At 43.4% G+C, this 25,274-nt stretch overlaps 1 long non-coding RNA gene across 1 annotated transcript; it reads right to left on the bottom strand.

The window, feature by feature from the left end:
- Nucleotides 1-1,708: 1,708 nt before the first annotated feature.
- LOC139573388 (uncharacterized) lies at nucleotides 1,709-24,694 on the bottom strand. The gene is made up of 3 exons (XR_011674586.1): nucleotides 24,523-24,694; nucleotides 2,441-2,559; nucleotides 1,709-2,229 (listed from the first exon to the last, which is right to left on the bottom strand). It is a non-coding gene; the product is annotated as an uncharacterized lncRNA (long non-coding RNA).
- Between the last annotated feature and the right edge of the window lie 580 nt (nucleotides 24,695-25,274).

Genomic DNA, 25,274 nt, shown 5'->3' with positions numbered 1-25,274 from the left:
TCCTTAACTATTTTCCTTGGCCCTAACCCTTCGATGTTTGTAAATTTGTAAGCAATATGGTGTAAGCGCCACCGCTTTCCTGATTATATCTATCCAGACCCTTAAGAAAAATCTAAGGGTTAGGTCAGGTCCAAGAGGAGGGTTAGGGAGTGAATTTGGACCAGCAAATAATGTGTATGTGCCACCTAAGAGTTTCAATACCAATCCTGTCTGTGTGTGTTCATTCAGATTGAAGTTCACAGTGGAAGAGGTGCACTGCAGAGTGCCAGAAAAGACAGATCCAAAAAAGTGCAATGGTACATGCAGTGGCGTAAAGTATTTAAGTAAATATACTTTAATGTACTACTTAAATAGTTTTTTGGAGTATGTGCACTTTACTATTTATATTTTTGGCAACTTTTACTTTTACTTCACTACATTCCTAAAGAAAATTATGCACTTTTTACTCCATACATTTTCCCTGACACCCAAAAGTACTAATTTCCTGTTACATTTTGACAGGAAAATGGTCCAATTCACACACTTATCAAGAGAACATCCCTGGTCATCCCTACTGCCTCAGATCTGGCGGACTCACTAAACACAAATGCTTTGTAAATTATTGTAAATGATGTCTGAGTGTTGGAGTCTGCCCCTGAATATCCTTAAATAAAAAAAATTGTGCCGTCTGGTTTACTTAATATAAGGAACTTGAAATTATTTATACTTTTACTTTTGATACTTAAGTATATTTAAAACCAAATACTTTTAGACTTTTACTCAAGTAGTTTTTTACTGGGTGACTTTCACTTTTACTTGAGTCATTTTCTATTAAGATATCTTTACTTTTACTCAAGTATGACAATTGAGTACTCTTTCCACCACTGGGTACATGGACCACTGTCTACAGTGCAAATGTGGGCTGTCATCACTATAGTACAGCACAATATCTTAGTTGTTTATTAGTGTACCAGCAAGGACAGTGAAAGTCAACTAAGTTATCAACAGCATGCATTGCTATGTTTGAGGCTAAAATACATGAGCATTCTATCAGGTGTAAGAATAAAATGAATGATGACTGAAATAAAATACAAATACCAAATTAGTCTCTTCCCTCACCCCTCCATTTGTGCATTCACATGTGCCCCTGTCATGTCCCAAAACAGAGAAGTATGAAAGTTATGTAAGTCAGGAAAAAATTCAAACATTAAAGGTATTTCTTGGACTCTTCCATTTGACCAATCTTGATGTGTTTTTTCCATTTTGTTTTTTGTTGTTGTTGGTTTCATTGCAGTGGCAGAAAATGGCAGAGCACCTGGGTCCACCTACCCACCATCACCCACTCCTCTACTTACACCTGTGAAGGAGTTCTCATTCTTTCTCTCTCTCGCTCTCTTCTCCATCCCCTCCCCCACCCACCCACTTATCTCCATATAATAAATCTTCTTCATTTTCCAATGTGTGGTGAAGACATTGTGAAAAATTATTAGGAGCTCATATAATCCTATATTATTGTTTACTGGCATAAACATAAACATCTACATCAGTGGAGGCTGGTGACGTGAAAAGTTGAGGAGGATGGGAGACTCATGGTATAGGCGCGGAACGCATGGAGACCACAAAGTGTGTTTCAAAAATCATCAAAGACTAATTATTTTAATCTAAAGCATTTAATAAATACATTTCTAGTACAATATTATGAGGAAGGGGAATGAGAGGGCTACTTACACAGTGTTGGATAGGGGTCACAGCAGTGATTGAATGAGGGTATGAGGCATGAGTTGAGGTGTTCAGAGTCTTGACTAGTGCAGGACAGGATTTTACTGGGAAGACAAAAAACAATAACACAAGACACTACACAGTGTCAGACCAGAAATTACAACATTATGTTATAATGTTGTTATTGCATCAAATGGTTGTTTTATGCAACAGAATAGAGGGTTCTTATACCTCTATTGTGTCTGTGTGAACTGAAAGTGGGTCTCTGGGAGATTAACACTGACAGGGGATTTACGATGTCTTTGGGTGATACCACACTCCAGAGCATGACCCTGGTCTCTACACAATGACGACAGTATTTACAGCAGATGCTGTTTGCTGTGAATTATTAGTAACCTTGTGACCCATTCCATACATCTGTTGTTTGTCATGAACATCCAGGAGGATGGACTTTGCTATAAAAAGCTGTGGCTCAAATCCGCTCGTTGAGTTCTCAGTACCTCCAGGGGTGATTACCGACCAGCTCCATTACTGCAGGAATGAAATAATAAAGTTTGATTGTTTTGAAGAAATCTAAAAGTCTCTCCTTTTGATTTCAATAATTCCACCACAACAGTTAGACAAAAGAGCTAAGAATGAGTTAGTCCAAGCAAGGAGTAAAATCATTGATGTGTAATAATGTGATTGTGTATGTGATTGACTCTACATACAGTAATCAGAGAAAATTGATAGGGGTACTCACAGTGCTTGGAAGGGAAACATTCAATGTGCCAGTGGATGAGCGGACACATGAGACATCGTGGCTTCAGTTCATGTCAGGAGAAAGTTGACAATGGTAGTGGATTGGAGTAGTCATCGCCTCTAAAATCAAGGAACATTAGGGGACTTAGCTGTAAATACAAATAGCAGATACATTCCATTACAGCTGCGCCGTCTAGGTTTGGACAATAAGTTTCTCTATGAAGTTAAACTCAGACATCTCAAAATTCATAAAGTCAAACACAGACTCTGCATTTTGCCCACTTGACACATCAAAGTAGCCCAAGAAATGTTCCTGAATAAAGCCCTGATCATCCACATACCTGACGATAACTGACAACTGCAAGCAGACTGGTGGCACCATATGTACCAGAGCGGTAGGGCAATTTTTACCCCCTGGGGCCTGGAGTTTTTCCTTATATGTTAACCAAACTAGGAAAACTCGAGACCCTATAAGGTGATTAATCAGTTGTAAAAGGTTTTATATGGGCTATGAAGGGACCAGTCACATGGTTTTAAAAAACTCCTGGCTCTGGGGGGGATAAAAACCCTCTCAAACTGCAGCTACCTTATATTTGTTCATATACATTATATTTAGACTAGATTAGGAGGGGGATTTCCTCTATATCGGGTTCCAGGTAAGACCCAAATGCAGACTGTGTTGAAGTAACAATGTTTATTACAGCAACAGGGGGAGGCAAACGACAGGTCAAGGCAGGCAGGGGTCGATAATCCAGAGTAGTGGGACAAAGGTACAGGACGGCAGGCGGGAACAGGGTCAGGTCAGGCAGAGGTCGGTAATCCAGAGAAGGGGCAAGGTACAGGACGGCAGGCAGGCTCAGGGTCAGGGTCAGGGGCTGGCAAAGTGGTCAGGCAGGCAGGCTCAGAGTCAGGACAGGCAAGGGTCAAAACCAGGAGGGTGAGAAAAAGTGAGACTAGGGAAAGCAGGAGCTGAGACAAAACGCTGGTTGACTTGACAAACAAGATGAACTGGCAACAGACAAACAGAGAACACAGGTATAAGTACCCAGGGGATAATGGGGAAGATGGGTGACACCTGGAGGGGGGTGGAGACAAGCACAAGGACAGGTGAAACAGATCAGGGTGTGACACTCTACCCAGACACATAGACAACAACTGATAGACAATAGAACTCACAGGGCTGAGCTTGCTTTATGCATGTTTGCATCATGTAGGCCTATGCAACTGTAGATAAAAAATAATGACTCACATCTGCCATCACTATTATGTTGATTGATTAATTCCAGGTAATACTTTTGGATTAAAAACGTATATGCAGCCTAGCCAGCCCAATTTTGAATATAATCTAAATTTGATTACGTTAAAATTTTCTCCTGACACGCAAATGGACTATAAATACATAACGTTACCAATTAGTTTACCCAGGGTGCCTAGGCTGTATGCACCTGCTCTTATTAATACCCTACAGTTGATCAGACGGGAAAAAAGTATTGTTTTCATCCCATACAGCATGTCATATTTCTAATGTTTAGGTGTAGCCTAGGCTGCTGCAACATTTATGTAAGGAGTTTTTGATTGTGTCTGTCCGGAGTGATTATGTGTTATCATCTTTGCTAATTAAATACTGGAGGAAAGTGCAACGCCTACTTGAGCGCACGTGAAAAAATGTGCTGCGTCAACCTTTCTAATCTAACTTTTAATGGATGATGCGATGGAAGCTATCAAATCATTCGGAATTGTTTTCAACATCTCAGAAGCATTCGGAACGTGCAATTACAGGTGGCTTGATGATAGGCTTCCTGTTAACCAGCTATACATTTGATACCATTTGGAATGCCCTCACCTTTTCATCCTTCTTCATGAAACTGATCTCAGGCAGAGGTTTACCCTCGCTTTTAATTTACACCTTTTCAGTGTACCCCAGAGAATGAAAGGGGTTCTTCAACAAAAAGTCCACAACATTTTCGGCAGCGTTGGCCATTCTACCATTCGGGCAAAGAAAACTACACACTTGCGCTGGTAGCTAGCTAGCTACTGAAGTTAGCAAGGCACATGTAGTCAAATTTCTTGTAGTCAAAGTTCTAAATTCAAGAAAACTATTTATAATATACCTCCACCAATCTCCTGTAATTTAAAAAACTAATTTGAATTGAATAATTACCAAAAACGCTCAACATCACTCTACCCTACTCACCAAGCTTCTCAACACATAGAACCCCATAATGCTCTGTGGCGCAATCCCAATACAACACAAAAGGTTCATACTCTGATCCTATATCTATGATTGGATGGACAACATGTCAGTTCATACTGCAAAAGCTTTGATTGGTTGGAGGACGTCCTCCGGAAGTGGTCATAATTACCATATATGTCTATGGAAGTGGGTGAGGCATACCAGCCTCCTAGGTTTTGTATTGAAGTCAATGTAGCCAGAGGAGGACGGAAGCTAACTGTCCTCTGGCTACACCATGGTGCTAGCCCAGACAGTGCTGTTGAAGTTACTATAGACCTTCATTGCAAACAGTGTATTTTAACCAATTATTTGGTGAAATATGAATATATTTAGCATAGTTTTATCTAAAAGGATAACTTTAATGTTTCATTATTTTTATGAAATTTCACTGAGGAGGATGGTCCTCCCCTTCCTCCTCTGAGGAGCCTCCACTGATCTACATGCAGTATGACAGATCTACAAGTTGTACAATAAATCAGGAAAGCAGCAGATACGGCAGTCGGCAGAGCCAGGAGGACACAATGATAGATGTCATACAGGTAGCCTGTCAATATGCAATGGGACAAGGGAGGCCAACAAGGCGTGCCTCCGTGACACTATAATTGTTGTAATGTACCCAGTTAATATTGGTTTATCAATATTATTAAATGTGTAGGCCTAGTATCAAAGTTAGTCTGCAATCAGGGTTAGGCCTAGTAGAATTGACTGATATTAAGATTTGGTTCAGTAAAATGAACAATTCTCAGTTCACTAAACTGATACAATATGTATAGGGAATACAATCATTAGCTGGCAATACATCATACTTCATCGGTATGTTCAATATGTCGTACTTCATCGGTATGTTTAATAAGTAAAACTTCCTCGGTGTGTTAATAAGTCATACTTCATCGGTATGTTCCTGGTCAATTTTAAAGTGTTGTTATTGTTTGTTTGTACCGCAGTCACGATTGCCTCTACACAAAACATTTATACATGACCATTCTGTAACGTTGTGCCCTGCTGAACAGGTCCCATATTTTTGGCAACAGCATTGTTTGCTAGTAAAGCTCAAAATTGGATGTATTATTTTTCCAGTTAGTGGAAATAAATTGTACATTTTTATGATCATAACAACAACTAAGTCTGACATATAAAAAGGGAGAACGGTAAACATGGACTTCGAACAGACATCTCTAGAGGCTGCGTTTCAAACACGTAAAAGACACACCTTCTTCCACTTACCCCCGCCTTATTCCCTTGGGGGAATCCCCACGGTCATCTTTGCCGTTGGTCCAAACAATTAGCCAGGCAAGGGAAGTTGGCAAACTAAGCCCCTCAGCCCTCATTTGTGATCGAGTTTGCGAGCATATAATTCTGTTCACTTCGGGGCCTAAAACTATAAGGGCACAAGGCGAGACCCAGATGCGGACATGGGAGGCAGATGGTTTGAGTCTTTGATATTTATTAATCAATCCAAAAGAGGTAGGCAAGAGAATGGTCGTGGACAGGCAAAGGGTCAAAACCAGTTCAGAGTCCAGGAGGTACAGAGTGGCAGGCAGGCTCGAGGTCAGGGCAAGCAGAATGGTTAGGCAGGCGGGTATGGAGTCCAGATAACAGGCAAGGGTCAAAACCGGGAGGACTAGCAAAAGAGAATAGAAGCAGGAGTACGGGAAAACACGCTGTTTGACTTGAAAGACATACTACCCGAAGGGGCAAGTCCCGTGTGGACAGCCAGTGCGACCCGTGCTCCTCTCCAGGTACGTCAACAGCGGTCAGGAACAAACATCTGGGCAGAGTTGATTCTGGTTCTTGTTCTGGGAAGAGTGGAGGTTGATACCCCATGGAGCACTCAAAAGGGGAGAGTCCCGTAGCTGAACAGGGAAGGGTGTTCCGGGCATACTCCACCCAGACCAGTTGTCGGCTCCAGGTAGTAGGGATGGTTGAGACCAGGCATCTTAGGGTGGTCTCCAGGTCCTGGTTAGCTCACTCTGACTGGCCGTTCGACTGGGGATGGAATCCGGAGGATAGGCTGGCTGACGCCACAATAAGGGTGCAGAACGCCTTCAAGAACTGAGACGAAAACTGAGGACCCCGGTCGGAAACCATATCCACCGGGAGTCCATGGATCCTGAAGACGTGTTGCACCATGAGCTGGGCCTTTTCCTTGGCAGAAGGAAGTTTGGGGAGTGGGATGAAATGAGCGGCCTTTGAGAACCATTCCACCACTGTCAGAATGACGGTGTTGCCATCAGACGGGGGAAGCCCAGTGACAAAGTCAAGAGAGCTATGAGACCAGGGACGATGAGGACCGGTAGTGGCTGAAGAAATCCAGAAGGAGCTTGCCGTGAAATCTTGTTCTGGGCACACACTGTGCACGCGGCGACGAAGGCAGAGACGTCAGGAACTATTGTGGGCCACCAGACACGTTGTCGGAGGAATGCTAGGGTACGGCGGGAACTGGGATGACAGGTCAGCCTGGAGGAATGTTCCCATTCCAGGATCCGGGACCGGACTGAATTAGGGACAAACAGCCGGTTAGCCGGGCCCCCTTCAGGTCCAGGCTGGGAACGTTGTGCCTTGTGAACCAGTGTCTCAATAAACCCCAACCCATTGAGGCTGCAAGGCATGAGGTAGGGAGAATGGTTTCGGAGACTGAGGGTATGGCAGAGGAACTGTATAGGCGGGAGAGGGTGTCAGGCTTCACATTCTTTGACAAGAGAGCCCACCGGGCCTGCCTGGATGGTCGGTCCAGACCAGGAATGGCTGTTCTGCTCCAGGAGTTCTCGGTTGCCTACATCGTAGTTCCTCTCTGCAGGATTGAGATGATGGGACAGGAAGGCACAGGGATGAAGCTTTTGGTCCTGGCAGATCGCTGGGACAGGATGGCCCCCACTCCAACATCAGAAGCATCAACCTCGACCACAAATTGACGGGACGGGTCCGGATGGATGAGGATGGGTGCTGTGGTGAACCGATGCTCCAGTTCCACAAAGGCTCTGTCGACAGCTGGAGACCATGTAAACCATACTTTGGGAGAGGTGAGTGCAGAGAGGGGGTCCACCAGGGTGCTGTAACCCCGAACTAAATGGAGGCAGAAGTTAGCAAAACCCAGGAAGCGTTGCAACTGCACCCTGGATGTAGGTTGAGGCCAATCCACCACTGCTTTCACCTTTCCAGGATCCATCCGGACATTTCCCTCAGCGATGACATATTCCAGAAAGTAGTTTGTGGAGCGGTGGAACTCACACTTCTCGGCTTTCACAAACATTTGGTTCTCCAGGAGGCGCTGAAGGACCTGTCTGACATGAAGAACCTGTTCTTGGGCAGACCGGGGAAAAAACAGCTGCCTGTCCCTCACCGTCCCTGGTCCCACATATCCCTGGATTTCCCCCCATCTGAGGGAATCACTGCCATCCTGACTGTGGTCAACCGGTTTTCCAAGGCCGCTCACTTCATTCCTCTCCCCAAACTACCCTTTGCCAAGGACTCGGCCCAGCTCATGGTGCATCACGTCTCCGGATCCATGGACTGCCCGTGGACATGGTCTCCGACCAGGGGCCTCAGTTCTCGTCCCGTTTCTGGAAGGCGTTCTGCGACCTCATTGGGTCGTCGGCCAGCCTGTACCTGGGTTCCACCCCCAGTCCAATGGCCAGTCGGAGTGAGCCAACCAGGATCTTGAAACTACTCAGCGCTGTCAGGTCTCCGCCAACCCCACCTCCTGGAGTCAGCAGCTTATGTTGTTCGAGTACACCCGCAGCACCCTTCCCTGCTCTGCCATGGGCCAATCTCCGTTTGAGTGTTCCCTGGGGTATCAGCCCCCACTCTTCCTCGAGCAGGAGGAAGAGGTCGGCGTACCTTCTGCCCAGATATTTGTCCGCTTCTGCCGTCGTACCTGGAGGAGAGCCCAGTCGGCCCTCCTCAAGACCATCTCCAGGTATCGGCGACAAGCGGATTCCCATCAGACCCCGTGATCGTCTCAGGCAGAAGGTATGGCTATCCATCCGGGATCTCTCCCTCCGGATGGAATCCCGCAAACTCTCCCCCGGTTTATCTGCCCATTTCCCATCTCCAAGATTTTTAGCCCCTCTGCTGTTCGTTCGTCTTCTGTTGCCTCTCCGTATACATCCCATCTTTCATGTGTCCAGAGTCAAACCTATGTCTCACAGCCCTTTGTTTCCTGTTTCCAAGCCCACCCAGTCTCCCTTTTTCTTGCCCTCCTGGTTTTGACCCTTGCCTGTCCTGACTCTGAGCCCGCCTGCCTGACCACTCTGCCTGCCACTGACCCTTCCTGCCGACCTGTACCTTTGCCCCACCTCTGGATTGTTGACCTCTGCCTACCCTGACCCTGAGCCTGCCTGCTGTCCGGTACCGTTGACCCACCTCTGGTTTACTGAACCCTGCCTGACTTGACCTGTCTATTGCCTGCCCCTGTTGGAATATTAAACCACTGTCAATTCGACGAGTCTGCATCTTGGTCTTACCTTGATTCTTGTCAATTAGTACATATAAACATTGTGCTTATTTGTACATATCCTCTACCCCCCGGGATCAGTGTGTGTGTGTGTGTGTGTGTGTGTGTGTGTGTGTGTGTGTGTGTGTGTGTGTGTGTGTGTGTGTGTGTGTGTGTGTGTGTGCGTGTGCGTGTGTGTGTGTGTGTGTTTCGTCCCCCCGTTGAGCTAACATTGGCTAATGTGACGAGGTTGTAAGTAACAAAACATTTTCCCAGGACATTTACATATCTGATATGGGCAGAAAGCTTACGTTCTTGTTAATCTTTAGAGTAGCTATTACAGTGGAAGAATACCATGCTATCGTTTGAGGAAAATGCACAATTATGAACTTGAAAATGTATTAATAGACCAATTAGGCACATTTGGGTAGTCTTGATACAACATTTTGAACATATATGCAATGGTTCATTGGATCAGTCTAAAACGTTGCACATACACTGCTGCCATCTAGTGGCCAACATATAAATTGCGCCTGGGCTGGAATAATACATTATGGCCTTTCTCTCGCATTTCAGAAAATGATGGTATAAAAAATAAATTAAATAAATATTATTTTCTTTGTATAATCTTTTACCAGATCTAATGTGTTATTTTCTCCTATATTTCCACAAAATTCAAAGTGTTTCCTTTCAAATGGTATCAAGAATATGCATATCCTTGCTTCAGGTCCTGAGCTACAGGCAGTTAGATTTGGATATGTCATTTCAGGCGAAAATTGAAAAAAAGGGTTGTACCTTTAACTTCTTTCAGCTAGCGGGCAGAGTTTTTATGTTTGAAAAAATAACGTTCCCAAGGTAAACGGACTATTTCTCAGGTCCAGATGCTAGAATATGCATACTTGACAGATTAGGATAGAAAACACTCTAAAGTTTCCAAAACTGTCAAAATATTGTCTGTGAATATAACAGAACTGATTTTGCAGGCGAAAACCTGAGGAAATCCAACCCGGAAGTGCCTTTTATTTGGAAAAATCCCTGTTCCGTTGCCTGCCCCTCCTCCATTTAACGGGGTATCAACCAGATTCCTTTTCCAATGGCTTCCTTAGGCTGTGACCAGGCTTTAGACATAGTTTCAAGCTTTTATTTTGAAAAATGAGCGAGATTTTTCAAAACGCGTCAGGTGTCCTTAGATTAGTTCCTGCGCGCGAGAGATGTAGTTCGACATTTTCTTTAACTGTAGTATTGAATAGGTTACCGTCCGGTTGAAATATTATCGATTATGTATGTTAATTTTATCTCTATTGCTGGGTTTTGTGAAAGCTATGTTGGCGGTGAATAAATGGCGTTGTGTGTTTGGCTATTGTGGTGAGCTAATATAAATACATATTGTGTTTTCGCTGTAAAACACTTAAAAAATCTGAAATATTGTCTGGATTCACAAGATGTTTATCTTTCATTTGCTGTACACCATGTATTTTTCATAAATGTTTTATGATGAGTATTTAGGTATTTCACGTTGCTCTCTGTAATTATTCTGGCTGTTTTGGTGCTATTTGTGATGGTGCCTGCAATGTAAAACTACGATTTATACCTCAAATATGCACATTTTCGAACAAAACATAAATGTATTGTATAACATGATGTTATAAGACTGTCATCTGATGAAGTTGTTCAAGGTTAGTGATTAATTTTATCTCTATTTGTGGGTTTTGTGAAAGCTACCTATGCGGTGGAAACATGGTGAAAACATGACGTTGTGTGTTTGGCTATTGTGGTGAGCTAATATAAATACATATTGTGTGTTCGCTGTAAAACATTTTAAAAATCGGAAATGATGGCTGGAATTCACAAGATGTTTATCTTTCATTTGCTGTATTGGACTTCTGATTTCATGAAAATTATATTATATGATATTTAAGAGGATATAAACTCAGCAAAAAAAGAAACGTCCTCTCACTGTCAACAGCGTTTATTTTCAGCAAACTCAACGTGTGTAAATATTTGAATGAACATAACAAGATTCAACAACTGAGACATAAACTGAACAAGTGACTAACATAAATGGAATAATGTGTCCCTGAACAAAGGGAGGGTCAAAATCAAAAGTAACAGTCAGTATCTGGTGTGGCCACCAGCTGCATTAAGTACTGCAGTGCATCTTCTCCTCATGGACTGCACCAGATTTGCCAGTTCTTGCTGTGAGATGTTACCCCACTCTTCCACCAAGGCACCTGCAAGTTCCCGGACATTTCTGGGGGGAATGGCCATAGCCCTCACCCTCCGATCCAACAGGTCCCAGATGTGCTCAATGGGTTTGAGATCCGGGCTCTTCGCTGGCCATGGCAGAACACTGACATTCCTGTCTTGCAGGAAATCATGCACAGAATGAGCAGTATGGCTGGTGGCATTGTCATGCTGGAAGGTCATGTCAAGATGAGCCTGCAGGAAGGGTACCACATGAGGGAGGAGGATGTCTTCCCTGTAACGCACAGCGTTGAGATTGCCTGCAATGACAACAAGCTCAGTCCGATGATGCTGTGACACAGACCATGACGGACTCTCCACCTCCAAATCAATCCCGCTCCAGAGTACAGGCCTCAGTGTAACGCTCATTCCTTCAACGATAAACGTGAATACGACCATCATCCCTAGTGAGACAAAACTGCGACTCGCCAGTGAAGAGCACTTTTTGCCAGTCCTGTCTGGTCCAGCGAAGGTGGGTTTGTGCCCATAGGCGATGTTGTTGCTGATAATGTCTGGTGAGGACCTGCCTTACAACAGGCCTACAAGCCCTCAGTCCAGCCTCTCTCAGCTTATTGCGTACAGTGTGAGCACTAATGAGCACTAATTGTGCATTACTGGTGTAACTCGACAGCTGTTGTTGCCATCCTGTACCTGTCCCACAGGTGTGATGCTCAGATGTACCGATCCTGTGCAGGTGGTGTTACACGTGGTCTGCCACTGCGAGGACGATCAGCTGTCTGTCCTGTCTCCCTGTAGTGCTGTCTTAGGCATCTCACATTACAATTTATTGCCCTGGCCATATCTGCAGTCCTCATGCCTCCTTGCAGAATGCCTAAGGCACGTTCACACAGATGAGCAGGGACACTGGGCGTCTGGGAATTGATGTCAGTCATAACTGTGACCTTAATTGCCTACCGTCTGTAAGCTGTTAGTGTCTTAACCTGTCTAGGATGAGAGTGGCGCTAGCGGCACTCCCCCCCCACCCCCACTGAAAAACCAGTGCCGCGAAATTCAAAAACAATATTTTTTTTAAATATTTAACTTTCACACATTAAAGTCCAATACAGCTAATGAAAGACACAGATCTTGTGAATCCAGTCAACATGTCCGATTTTTAAAATGTTTTACAGGGAAGACACAATATGTAAAGATGTACATCTATTACCTAAAAACACATTAGCATAATCCACCATCTTTTATTTGTCCACCAACACCAGTAGCTATCACCAATTCGGCTAAACTAAGATATTTATAGCCCCTAACCAAGAAAAAAACTCATCAGATGACAGTCTGATAACATATTTATGGTATGGGATAGGTTTTGTTAGAAAAAAGTGCATATTTCAGGTAGATGGCATAGGTTACAATTGCACCCACCGTCACAAATGGAATAGAAAAACTACTTAGAGCAACGTGTTTACCTACTTACTAATCATCAAACATTTCGTAAAAATACACAGCATACACGAATCGAAAGACACAGATCCTGTGAATACAGACAATATTTCAGATTTTCTAAGTGTCTTACAGCGAAAACACAATAAATCGTTATATTAGCATAGCACATAGCAGCCCAGCATTGATTATAGCCAAAGTGAGCGATAAAAGTAAACATCGCCAAAATATATTAATTTTTTCACTAACCTTCTCAGAATTCTTCAGATGACACTCCTGTAACATCATATTACACAATCCATATAGAGTTTGATCGAAAATGTTTATATTTAGCCACCAAAATCATGGTTAGACAATGTGAAATGTAGCTCAGCTGGTCAGAAAAAGTCTGTGCGCCACTTAGACAGTGATCTACTCTTATACATAAATACTCATAAACGTGACTAAAAAATATAGGGTGGACAGGGATTGATAGACAATTTAATTCTTAATACAATCGCGGAATTACATTTTTTAAATTATCCTTACTTTTCAATACAGCTTGCGCCAAGCGAAGCTACGTCAAAAAACATGGCGTCCGAAGCCACTAACATTTTTCGACAGAAACACGATTTATCATAATAAAAATGTCCTACTTTGAGCTGTTCTTCCATCGGTATCTTGGGCAAAGGATCCTTTCTTGGGTCCAATCGTCTTTTGGTGGAAAGCTGTCCTCTTGCCATGTGGAAATGCCAACTGCGTTCGGGATGAACTGGAAGCGTGCCCAGCAATTCACAGCGTTTCAGAAATAAATGTCCCAAAATCGCACTAAACGGATATAAATTGCTATAAAACGCTTTAAATTAACTACCTTATGATGTTTTTAACTCCCATAACGAGTAGAAACATGACCAGAGTAATATTACTCCCTCCACTAATGCTTGGAACAGGTGCGGGTCGGTGTCCTCTAGGCGCATGACGCAGCTCCAAAAGAGTGACTAGCCTCAGGGTTTTTTAATTTATAGTGCCTGTGAACGCGCAATCGACCCCATTCAAATCGTCATCACGTAAAGACATCCAGGGGAAGACGTAAGCAGTGTCCGTATAGTCATAGCAATAACAGTGCCCTTTTAACTGACTCCAGAACAGTGGCCAAAATTTCTGAAATCTGACTCCATGTCAGGGAAATTGCTGTAGAATGGGCTCTGTTCCACTTAGAGACAAAATTTCAACTCCTATAGAAACTATAGACTGTTTTCTATCCAATAATAATAATAATATGCATATTGTACGATCAAGAACTTTGTGGGAAGCCGTTTCAAAAAATTACACGATTAGCATAAATAGCCACAACAGCGCCCCCATCCTCAACAGGTTAACTTCTTTGGGATAGGGGGGCGCTGTTTTCACTTTGGGAAAAAATCGTGCCCAATTTAAACGGCCTCGTACTCTATTCTATTTCGTACAATATGCATATTATTATTACTATTGGATAGAAAACACTCTCAAGTTTCTAAAACCGTTTGAATTATATCTGTGAGTAAAACAGAACTCATTTTGCAGCAAACTTCCTGTAAGGAAGTGAAAAATCTGAAAACGAGGCTCTGTTCCAGGGCCTTCCTATTCATTTGCTTGAAATCTATGGATAAACAGTGGGGCAAAAAAGTATTTAGTCAGCCACCAATTGTGCAAGTTCTCCCACTTAAAAAGATGAGAGAGGCCTGTCATTTTCATCATAGGTACACTTCAACTATGACAGACAAAATGAGAAAAAGAAATCCAGAAAATCACATTGTAGGATTTTTTATTAATTTATTTGCAAATTATGGTGGAAAATAAGTATTTGGTCACCTACAAACAAGCAAGATTTCTGGCTCTCACAGACCTGTAACTTCTTCTTTAAGAGGCTCCTCTGTCCTCCACTCGTTACCTGTATTAATGGCACCTGTTTGAACTTGTTATCAGTATAAAAGACACCTGTCCACAACCTCAAAGAGTCACACTCCAAACTCCACTATGGCCAAGACCAAAGAGCTGTCAAAGGACACCAGAAACAAAATTGTAGACCTGCACCAGGCTGGGAAGACTGAATCTGCAATAGGTAAGCAGATTGGTTTGAAGAAATCAACTGTGGGAGCAATTATTAGGAAATGGAAGACATACAATACCACTGATAATCTCCCTCGATCTGGGGCTCCACGCAAGATCTCACCCCGTGGGGTCAAAATGATCACAAGAACGGTGAGCAAAAATCCCAGAACCACACGGGGGGACCTAGTGAATGACCTGCAGAGAGTTGGGACCAAAGTAACAAAGCCTACCATCAGTAACACACTACGCCGCCAGGGACTCAAATCTTGAAGTGCCAGACGTGTCCCCCTGCTTAAGCCAGTACATGTCCAGGCCCGTCTGAAGTTTGCTAGAGAGCATTTGGATGATCCAGAAGAAGATTGGGAGAATGTCATATGGTCAGATGAAACCAAAATATAACTTTTTGGTAAAAACGCAACTCGTCGTGTTTGGAGGACAAAGAATGCTGAGTTGCATCCAAAGAACACCATACCTACTGTGAAGCATGGGGGTGGAAACATCATGCTTTGGGGCTGCTTTGGGGCTGCAAAGGGACCAGGACGACTGATCTGTGTAAAGGACAGAATGAATGGGGCCATGTATCGTGAGATTTTGAGTGAAAACCTCCTTCCATCAGCAAGGGCATTGAAGATGAAACGTGGCTGGGTCTTTCAGCATGACAATGATCCCAAACACACCGCCTGGGCAACGAAGGAGTGGCTTCGTAAGAAGCATTTCAAGGTCCTGGAGTGGCCTAGCCAGTGTCATGTTTTGTCTTTGATCTTCATGTCTTGTCCCTGTGCTTCCCTCTGCTGGTCTTATTAGGTTCTTTCCCTCTTTCTCTCTCTCTCTCTCCTCCTCCCTCTCTCCCTCTCCCGCTCTCTCTCTCTATCGTTCCGTTCCTGCTCCCAGCTGTTTCTCATTCTCCTAACGACCTCATTTACTCTTTCACACCTGTCCCCTATTTTGCCCTCTGATTAGAGTCCCTATTTCTCCCTCTGTTTTCCGCTTCTGCCTGGTCGGATTCTTGTTTGATGTTTGCTGTTCCTGTGTCCTTGTTCCGCCCTGTCGTGTTTTTGCCTTCTTCAGATGCTGCGTGTGAGCAGGTGTCTATGTCAGCTACGGCCTGTGCCTTCCTGAAGCGACCTGCAGTCTGTGGTCGCGTCTCCTGTCGTTCCTCTCTACTGACGAGAGGATTTCAGTTTCCTGTTTTGGATTTACCTTTGATATATCCAGGAGAATCATTGTTTGTTTGATACTGGAATAAAGACTCTGTTACTATTACGTCGCTGTTGGGTCCTCATTCATCAGCATAACAGCCAGTCTCCAGATCTCAACCCCATAGAAAATCTTTGGAGGGAGTTGAAAGTCCGTGTTGCCCAACAGCCCCAAAACATCACTGCTCTAGAGGAGATCTGCATGGAGGAATGGGCCAAAATACCAGCAACAGTGTGTGAAAACCTTGTGAAGACTTACAGAAAACGTTTGACCTCTGTCATTGCCAACAAAGGGTATCTAACAAAGTATTGAGAAACTTTTGTTATTGACCAAATACTTATTTTCCACCATAATTTGCAAATGAATTCATAGAAAATCCTACAATGTGATTCTCTGGAAATTTTTTCTCATTTTGTCTGTCATAGTTGAAGTGTACCTATGATGAAAATGACAGGCCTCTCTCATCTTTTTAAGTGGGAGAACTTGCACAATTGGTGGCTGACTAAATACTTTTTTGCCCCACTGTACATGCACTTCATACACCTTCCACTAGATGTCAACAGGCAGTGAGAGGTGAAATGGGGTGTCTAGCTAGATCTGAGGTCGAATAAGAGCTCTTGGAATGACGTGACCACTACATTACATTACATTTAAGTCATTTAGCAGACGCTCTTATCCAGAGCGACTATTTCCTTTGTTCAGCAAGGCGCGGGAAGGAACCCTGGATTGCCTTCTGAAAAGCTTTCGTTATAGACGGCTAATATCTCCGGCTTTGATTTTATTTGATACACGTGATAATATCATCGTAAAGTATGTTTTTTCAATATAGTTTTATCAGATTATTGAAAGTTTATCGGGAGTTTTGGCTTCTTCCGTTCTCTGCGTTTGGTGAAGATGGACAGCTTCGCGCCACTTGGCTAGCTTTGGTTGCTAATTCAACAGGAGAAAATGACATTCTAAAACCAAACAACGATTGTTCTGGACAAAGGACCCCTTGTACAAGATTCTGATGGAAGCTCAGCAAAAGTAGGAACCATTTATGATGTTATTTCGTACTAATTTCCGCCCTCATTGCAGGCGCTGTCTCGCTATAACGTAAGCTGTATGTTGTACTAAAGTTATTTTTAGAATTCTAACATGGCGATTGCATTAAGAACTAGTGTATCTTTCATTTGCTGTACGACATGTATTTTTTTGTAAAGTTTATGATGAGTTATTTGGTCAGATTAGGTGAGTGTCAGAAATATATCCGGAGATTCTGGGAAAAAAATGCTACGTTTTCACAATGTATAACCACGGATTTCAGCTCTAAATATGCACATTTTCGAACAAAACATAAGTGTATTGTATAACCTGATGTTATAGGACTGTCATCTGATGAAGTTTGTCAAGGTTAGTGAAAAATTATATATCTTTTGCAGTTTTTTTGCGATCGCTAACTTTTGCTGCTGATAAATGGGTTGTGTTTTTGGCTATTGTGGTAAGCTAATATAATGCTATATTGTGTTTTCGCTGTAAAACACTTAAAAAATCTGAAATATTGGCTGGATTCACAAGATGTTTATCTTTCATTTGCTGTACACCATGTATTTTTCATAAATGTTTTATGATGAATATTTCGGAATGTCACGTTGGTCTCTGTAATTGTTCTAGCTGCTTTGGTGATATTTGTGATTGTAGCTGCAATGTAAACCTATGATTTATACCTGAAATATGCACATTTTTCGAACAAAACATAGATTTATTGTATAACATGTTATAAGACTGTCATCTGATGAAGTTGTTTCTTGGTTAGTGACTAATTCTATCTCTATTTGGGGGTTTTGTGCAAGCTACCTGTGCTGTGAAAGAAATGTCTGTGCTTTTTTGTATTTGGTGGTGAGCTAACATAAATATACGTGGTGTTTTCGCTGTAAAACATTTAAAAAATCGGACATGTTGGCTGGATTCACAAGATGTTTATCTTTCATTTCCTGTATTGGACTTGTTAATGTGTGAAAGTTAAATATTTCAAAAAAATACTTTTTGAATTTCGCGCGCTTCCTTTTCAGTGGAATGTGGGGGAGGTTCCGCTAGGGCTAGACAGGTTAAAACCTCTTGGCGCACAGATCCCTTTAGCGGGATCATTTACTTCAACATCCGCTGAATTGCAGAGTGCCAAATTCAAATTAAATTACTAAAAATATTTAATTTCATGAAATCACAAGTGGAATATACCAAAACACAGCTTAGCTTGTTGTTAATCCACCTATCGTGTCAGATTTTGAAAATATGCTTTACAGCGAAAGCAATCCAAGCGTTTGTGTGAGGACATCAATCAGTAGACAAAACATTACAAACAGCTAGCAGCAAAGTAGCTTGGTCACGAAAGTCAGAAAAGCAATACAATTAATCGCTTACCTTCGATGATCTTCAGATGTTTGCACTCACGAGACTCCCAGTTACACAGTAAATGTTCGTTTTGTTCGATAAAGATTATTTTTATATCCAAAAACCTCCATTTGGTTGGCGCGTTTTGTTGAGTAATCCACAGGCTCGTGCAGGTCATGACGGGCAGACAAAAATTCCAAATAGTATCTGTAAAGTTCGTAGAAACATGTCAAACGTTTTTTATAATCAAACCTCATGTTGTTTTTAACATAAATAATTGATAATATTTCAACCGGACGGTAAACTATTCAATACAAGAGAGAAAGAAAATGTCGAGCTACAACTGTCGCGCGCATGAACTAATCGAAGGACATCTGGCAGTCCACTGACGCGATGTGATAAATCTCGCTCATTTTTCAGAATAAAAGTTTGAAACTGGGTCTAAAGACTGTTCACACCCTTTGGAAGCCATAGGAAAAGGAATCTGGTTGATATCCCTTTAAATGGAGGAAAGGCAGGCGATGGAACAGGGCTTTTTCAAAATAAGATGCACTTCCTGGTTGGATTTCCTCAGGTTTTCGCCTGCAAAATCAGTTCTGTTATACTCACAGACAATATTGACAGTTTTGGAAACTTTAGAGTGTTTTCTATCCTAATCTGCCAATTATATGCAAATTCTAGCATCTGGGCCTGAGAAATAGGCCATTTACTTTGGGAACGTTATTTTTCCAAACATAAAAATACTGCCCCCTAGCTTCAAGAGGTTAATGACCGTTCAATAGGTGCATGTTCATTAATTGTTCATGGTTCATTGAACAAGCATGGGAAACAGTGTATAAACCCTTTACAATGAAGATCTGTGAAGTTATTTGGATTTTTACTAATTATCTTTGAAAGACAGGGTCCTGAAAAAGGGACGTTAATTTTTTTGCTGAGTTTAGTAGATAGTTCATGAGAGACTGGGTTGAAAAATGTAGAAACCTTTATAGCTTCACTAGTACAGGGAGTGTTATGTTGACATACTGTTACGTCCCGGTTTCAAAATCTGACTCATAAAATGATTTATTCAGACATTCTTAATTCTTTATACACACCGCAGCCATCTGAGAAACATTGACTAGAGATTCCAGGTAGATTATGTGTTTATTGTTACATTGTTACATTACTCAGAGAGTGGGCTGGTTAAAATGATGACTTCAACACTAGTATGTGAGTTCAAATTCCTGTAAAATGCCTTCCTCTCTTGCCTCATCCCTTCATGATTGCTACTGATTCTGAAATGTCCTGTTGCCCCAAAGCAGAACGTTTCAGTTGACGATCATCATTAGATGATTATATTGAATCTTGTGTGTTAGAGCTGGGCTTGAACAAAAGCCTACAAACTACGGCCCCTGATTGGTTTGTGTATTATATTCCCCTGATTAGCTGGGTCAAAGTCAAGTTTCCTGACCTCTTAGCATAACTGTGGTAATCAGTAACTAAACTGGGTAGAAGTTACCATAACTGTGAAGGTGTGTCAGGTGTGTCTGATCTGGTCTGGTGTCTGCACTATAGATGTGACCAGGAGCCACCAGGGGGTGATCCACCTACTGTTTGTTCTATGACCTACTGTCACGCCCTGACCATAGAGAGCCCTTGGTTCTATGGTGTTACGGTCAGAGCGTGACTAGGGGGGTATTCTAGTTTTCATATTTCTAGGTTGGTGTGCTTGATATGGTTCCCAATTAGAGGCAGCTGGTTATCGTTGTCTCTAATTGGGGATCATATTTAGGTAGCCTTTTTTCCACCTGTGTTTTGTGGGATATTGTTTATGGGGGTTTATTGTTTATTGTTTATATGTCAGCACTCCATTGTCGTCACGTTTCGTTCTTGCTTTATTGTTTTGTGCGTTTCACTATATAAAGATGTGGAACCCAGATCACGCTGCATGTTGGTCCGAGTATGCCTCAAACGATCGAGACAGAATATCCCACCATAACAGGACCAAGCAGCGTGCCCAGGAGGAGAGTGTATCCTGGACTTGGGAGGAGATCCTGGATGGGAAGGGATCCTGGACTTGGGAGGACATCCTGGCAGGACAGATTTGCCTTCCTTGGCGGCAGACGCAAGGAGAGAAGGGAGGACAGCAACGCCACCGGGGTTCGCGGCCGCAAGGAAAGCCCAAAAGACAGACCGAATGTTTTTTTGGGGGGTGGCACACGGGGTGGTCGGCGGAGCCGAGGTGTGAACTAGAGACAACATAGGAGGAGGTAGAGAGGTGGTCGGTCCACCCAGGGAGAGTACCAGAGCCCGCCTGGGAGTCAATGGAACAGTGTGAGGAGGGATACCGGAAAATGGAGTTGGCAAGGAGTATGCGGCAACGCAGGCATTTGGAGGAGCGTGTTACCAGGCCGGTGCAATCTGTGCCGGTCCCCCGCATTAGGCCTCCAGTGCTCCTCCTCAGTCTGGTACGTCCTGTGCCTGCTCCTCGCACTCGCCCAGATGTACGGCTCCATAGTCCAGTACGTCCTGTGCTAGCTTCCCGCACTCGCTGTGCGAAGTGTGTCATTGTTCCGGTACAACTTGTGCCGGCTCTACGCGCCAGGTTTCCAGTGTGCCTTCACAGCCCGGTACGTCCTGTGCCAGCTCCTTGCACTTGTCGTGCGAAGTGTGTCATCGAACCGGTACAATTGATGCAGGCTATACACAACAGGTCTCCGGTGCGCCTTCACAGCCCAGTACATCCTGTGCCTCCTCCCCGCACTCGCCCTGAAGTGCGTGTCACCAGTCTGGTGCCACCTGTACCGGCCCCACGCATCAGGCCTCCAGTGCGCCTCCCCAGTCCGGTACATCCTGTGCTGCCTCCCCGTACTCGCCCTGAAGTGCGTGTCACCAGTCCGGTGCCACCTGTACCGGCCCCACGCATCAGGCCTCCAGTGCGCCTTCACAGTCCAGAGCTTCCGGCGACAGTTCCCAGTCCAGAGCTTCCGGCGATGGTTCCCAGTCCAGAGCTTCCGGCGACGTTCCACAGTCCGGAACCTCCTGAGACGGACCACGGCCCGGAACCTCCTGAGACGGTCCACGGTCCGGAACCTTCGGCGAGGGTCAACGGTCCCGACCTTCCAAACACGGCGTCCAGTCCAGCTCCATGGCAGGAGCCTTCCTCTGCGCCGGTGTTCAGTCCAAACATGGCGTCCAGTCCCACTCCATGGCAGGAGCCTTCCTCTGCACCGATGTCCAGGCCAGGGCTGGTGTCCAGTCCCGCTCCATGGCAGGAGCCTTCCTTGACACAGAGGTCCAGTCCAGGCACAGTGTTCAGCCCGAGTCTATGGCTGGATCCATGGGATGAGCGGGCTCTTTGGCCTACTCCGAAGCCGCCACCGACACTAATCAACCCCCCTACTCTCCCCATTTTGTTTCAGGTTTTGCGGCCAGAGTCCGCACCTTTGGGGGGGGGGGGGGGGGTACTGTCACGCCCTGACCATAGAGAGCCCTTGGTTCTCTATGGTGTTAAGGTCAGAGCGTGACTAGGGGGGTATTCTAGTTTTCATATTTCTAGGTTGGTGTGGTTGATATGGTTCCCAATTGGAGGCAGCTGGTTATCGTTGTCTCTAATTGGGGATCATATTTAGGTAGCCTTTTTTCCACCTGTGTTTTGTGGGATACTGTTTATGGGTAGTTATATGTCAGCACTCCATTGTCATCACGTTTCGTTCTTGCTTTATTGTTTTGTGCATTTCACTAAATAAAGATGTGGTACCCTGCACGTTGGTCCGAGTATGCTTCAAACGATCGTGACACCTACCATTTCACCTGACTGCACCATAGACTGCTCTCTACCCATAGACATAGATATAAGACTCATCTTTGTATCTGTGCCATCTTGGCAATCTACATTTTGAAGTAGTCCAGTTTCTTCTTCAGGATTGGCTGAGCCCTCCTGATGACCCGGATGGACTTGATTCCAACAGGGTCACCAGGAAGTTTCAGCCAATTAAATTGGAATTCCCACCTAGTTGACGACATTCAAATGGTGGAAGCCATTAGTTATGTATGTGGAACAATTGTGAGGTAAAAGGTAGAGAAGAAGGATAATAATGTGGGCAGCAGGACTGGGTTGAAGAAAACATTTTATTTCACAGAGCATTTCCAGTTATGAAGATGTGCCATCCCTTTGGCTGAGGAGCACCACATACAGAAGAGAACAACATAAAATAGAGCATTTTCAATTTAAAGAGCAACTGCTCCTAGAAAACAACTTCTCATTTAGAAAACAGCCTGTGTGTCATCCATATGAGTCATCAACATTTATTCTACTGTCAAATTGAATACAAAGTGTAAATTAAGATAATTTTGGTTATAAAGTAAGAGTTTTGTGTGACTTCTGGTTGCAACTGCATCACATCGTAAATGAAGGTTGGGTTTGTTTCAAGTCTACCCACATGCCCACAGCTGGCATTACTCAAGTCATTTTCATTTTGGAGTGCAGCTGCATGCGACCCAATCATAATGTCTGTGGGAAATTTAGGTTGACCTTGGATATCGCTATGGGGCTACTTAGGGACCATCGGTAAATTACACAATGTAAATGGGACATATTTAAATATTGAAAACATTGTGAAAACTATGTGTGCAACATGAATATGTTGTCCCATTTACATTGTGTAATTTATTGACAGTCCCTAAATAAGCCCCAGAGATAGGCTATCCAAAGTCCAACCAATAATGCCACGGTTGAAACTAATTGGCAACATAATTTGGCTAACTCTTCCCACCTGCGAACACACACGAGACACCCACATCAAACCACACCCTGAAACAAATTCACATTTGAATTCAGTCACGGCCGCTAGCAGTTCTTAATTAACGAAATCTAAAACAAGGCCAAATTAGGAAGTACAGTCGCTCCTTAAACAACACCACAAATTATGAATCTATAGCAGCAGAGGGCACAGACATGATTCAGCAACTGGCTATGTATAGCTCATGAGCCGAAACTAAACAGGATGCTATGTCAGTCTACACTCTTTGAAAAAACGGTGCTATCTAGAACCTAAAAGGGTTCTTCAGCTGTCCCCATAGGATAACCCTTTGAAGAACCCTTTTTGGTTTCAGGTAGAACCCTTTTGTGTTCCATTTGGGACCCTTTTTCCTAGAGGGCTCTATATGGAACCCAAAACGGTTCTACCTAGATCCAAAAAGGGTTATCCTATGGGGATAGGCGAAGAACCCTTATGGAACCATTTTTTCTTAGAGTGTAGTCTTGATGGTGCTCAAAAATATGGCTCCAAAGAGTTAAGCTACAGGGGGAATGGAAATGGGGATAGGTCCCAAAACAATGCATGTTGCATTTTATCAGGACATCCTGGCAGTGACCGACATTTGCACACCATTTGCCTTTTATAGGCTTTGAATGGTATGTCATCAATAACCTCTCCCTCCTCCCTCTCCTCCTCTTGCTCTTTGTCAATCTCTCTCTCCCCTCTTTCACTTTCCTCTCCCCTTTCTCTCTCTCTCTCTCTCTCTCTCTCTCTCTCTCTCTCTCTCTCTCTCTCTCTCTCTCTCTCTCTCTCTCTCTCTCTCTCTCTCTCTCTCTCTCTCTCTCTCTCTCTCTCTCTCTTGCTCTCTCTCTTACGATAGCATGAATACAACATGAATTCTTGGGGTAAGTTAGAACCATAGAAATGTTATTAAATTATAATTGCGAATTCAATTCGTAAAACTTCCTCAGCATTTAAAGCTAATCATTTTTTGACTCCACTTTCAGTAATAAGAATTTGTTCTTAACTGACTTGCCTAGTTAAAATAAAGGTAAAATAAATAAATAAAAACTGCAGTCTATGTGTCCATATAAGAGGAACATGTATATTTGGTCAAGAATGTTGCTTTTGTCTCTTCTCATGAAAGCCACAAATAGTTACACCAACTGTCACTGCTGAGATCCATGATGCACTTTGGCCTTCTGAGAATCTGTGTGGAAGTACATGTTCAAAGCACGCAACCTGCCACAACCACATTTAACTTTAAAACACGCAGGTGTAAAAATAAGAGAAAGTGGAAGCTTCTCACAGACCCAGATGAGTGGCTAATGATTTGCCCAATATGTTGTACAGTGATCACACTGAAATTGTGACTTTGTGTGTGTATGTGTGAGACCCCTTACCTGTCAGTGTCAGTACCAACACAGTGTTTAAAGTCTTCAAATAGAATGCCATAGTATTACTACCTAAGTCTACTACCACTCTCTGTGGCCACCTAAAATATGTGGACACTTTTATACCTTCATTAGGACAGGAAGTGTTATGTTGACATAATGTAATGACTCACAAAATGATTATGTATTCATACACTCTTTATATATGCCTCAGTCATCTTGTGCTGAGAAATCTTGAGTAGAGTCCAGGTTGCTAAACATTCTGTTTTTGTTTTGTAATTACCTTACTCAAAGAGTGGGCTGGTTTAAATTATTTGTACAGTAGTAAGTATTGGGAGAGTTCAGATTTGTGTAAAATGCCTTCCTCTCCTGCCTCATCCCTTCATCACTGCTACTGATTCGGAAATGACCTGCTGCCCCAAAGCAGAATGTTTCAGTTGATGACCATCATTAGTTGATCATATTGAATCAAGTGTGTTAGAGCTGGGCTGGAACAAAAGCCTACAAACTACGGCCCCTGTAGCCAACCCCTGTGGTGTGTGTATGATATCCCTGTGGTTAACTGGGTCAAAGTAAAGTTCCTTGACCTCTTAGCATAACTGTGGTAATCAGTAACTAAACTGGGTAGAAGTTACGGCCACTGTCATCTGGTTCCCATGCTGTGCGCAGTAGCCTGGGGACGAGGTTACCGTCAATGTGTAAGGTGTGTCTGAGCTGATGTGTTTGCAGGTGGTGTGACCAGGAGCCACCAGGGAGTGATC

The sequence above is a fragment of the Salvelinus alpinus genome, chromosome 4 (genome assembly GCF_045679555.1).
Source record: "Salvelinus alpinus chromosome 4, SLU_Salpinus.1, whole genome shotgun sequence".
Taxonomy (NCBI): domain Eukaryota; kingdom Metazoa; phylum Chordata; class Actinopteri; order Salmoniformes; family Salmonidae; genus Salvelinus; species Salvelinus alpinus.
The sequence above is the reverse complement of the archived record's forward strand: the minus strand, read 5'-3'. Positions and strand labels throughout refer to the sequence as shown.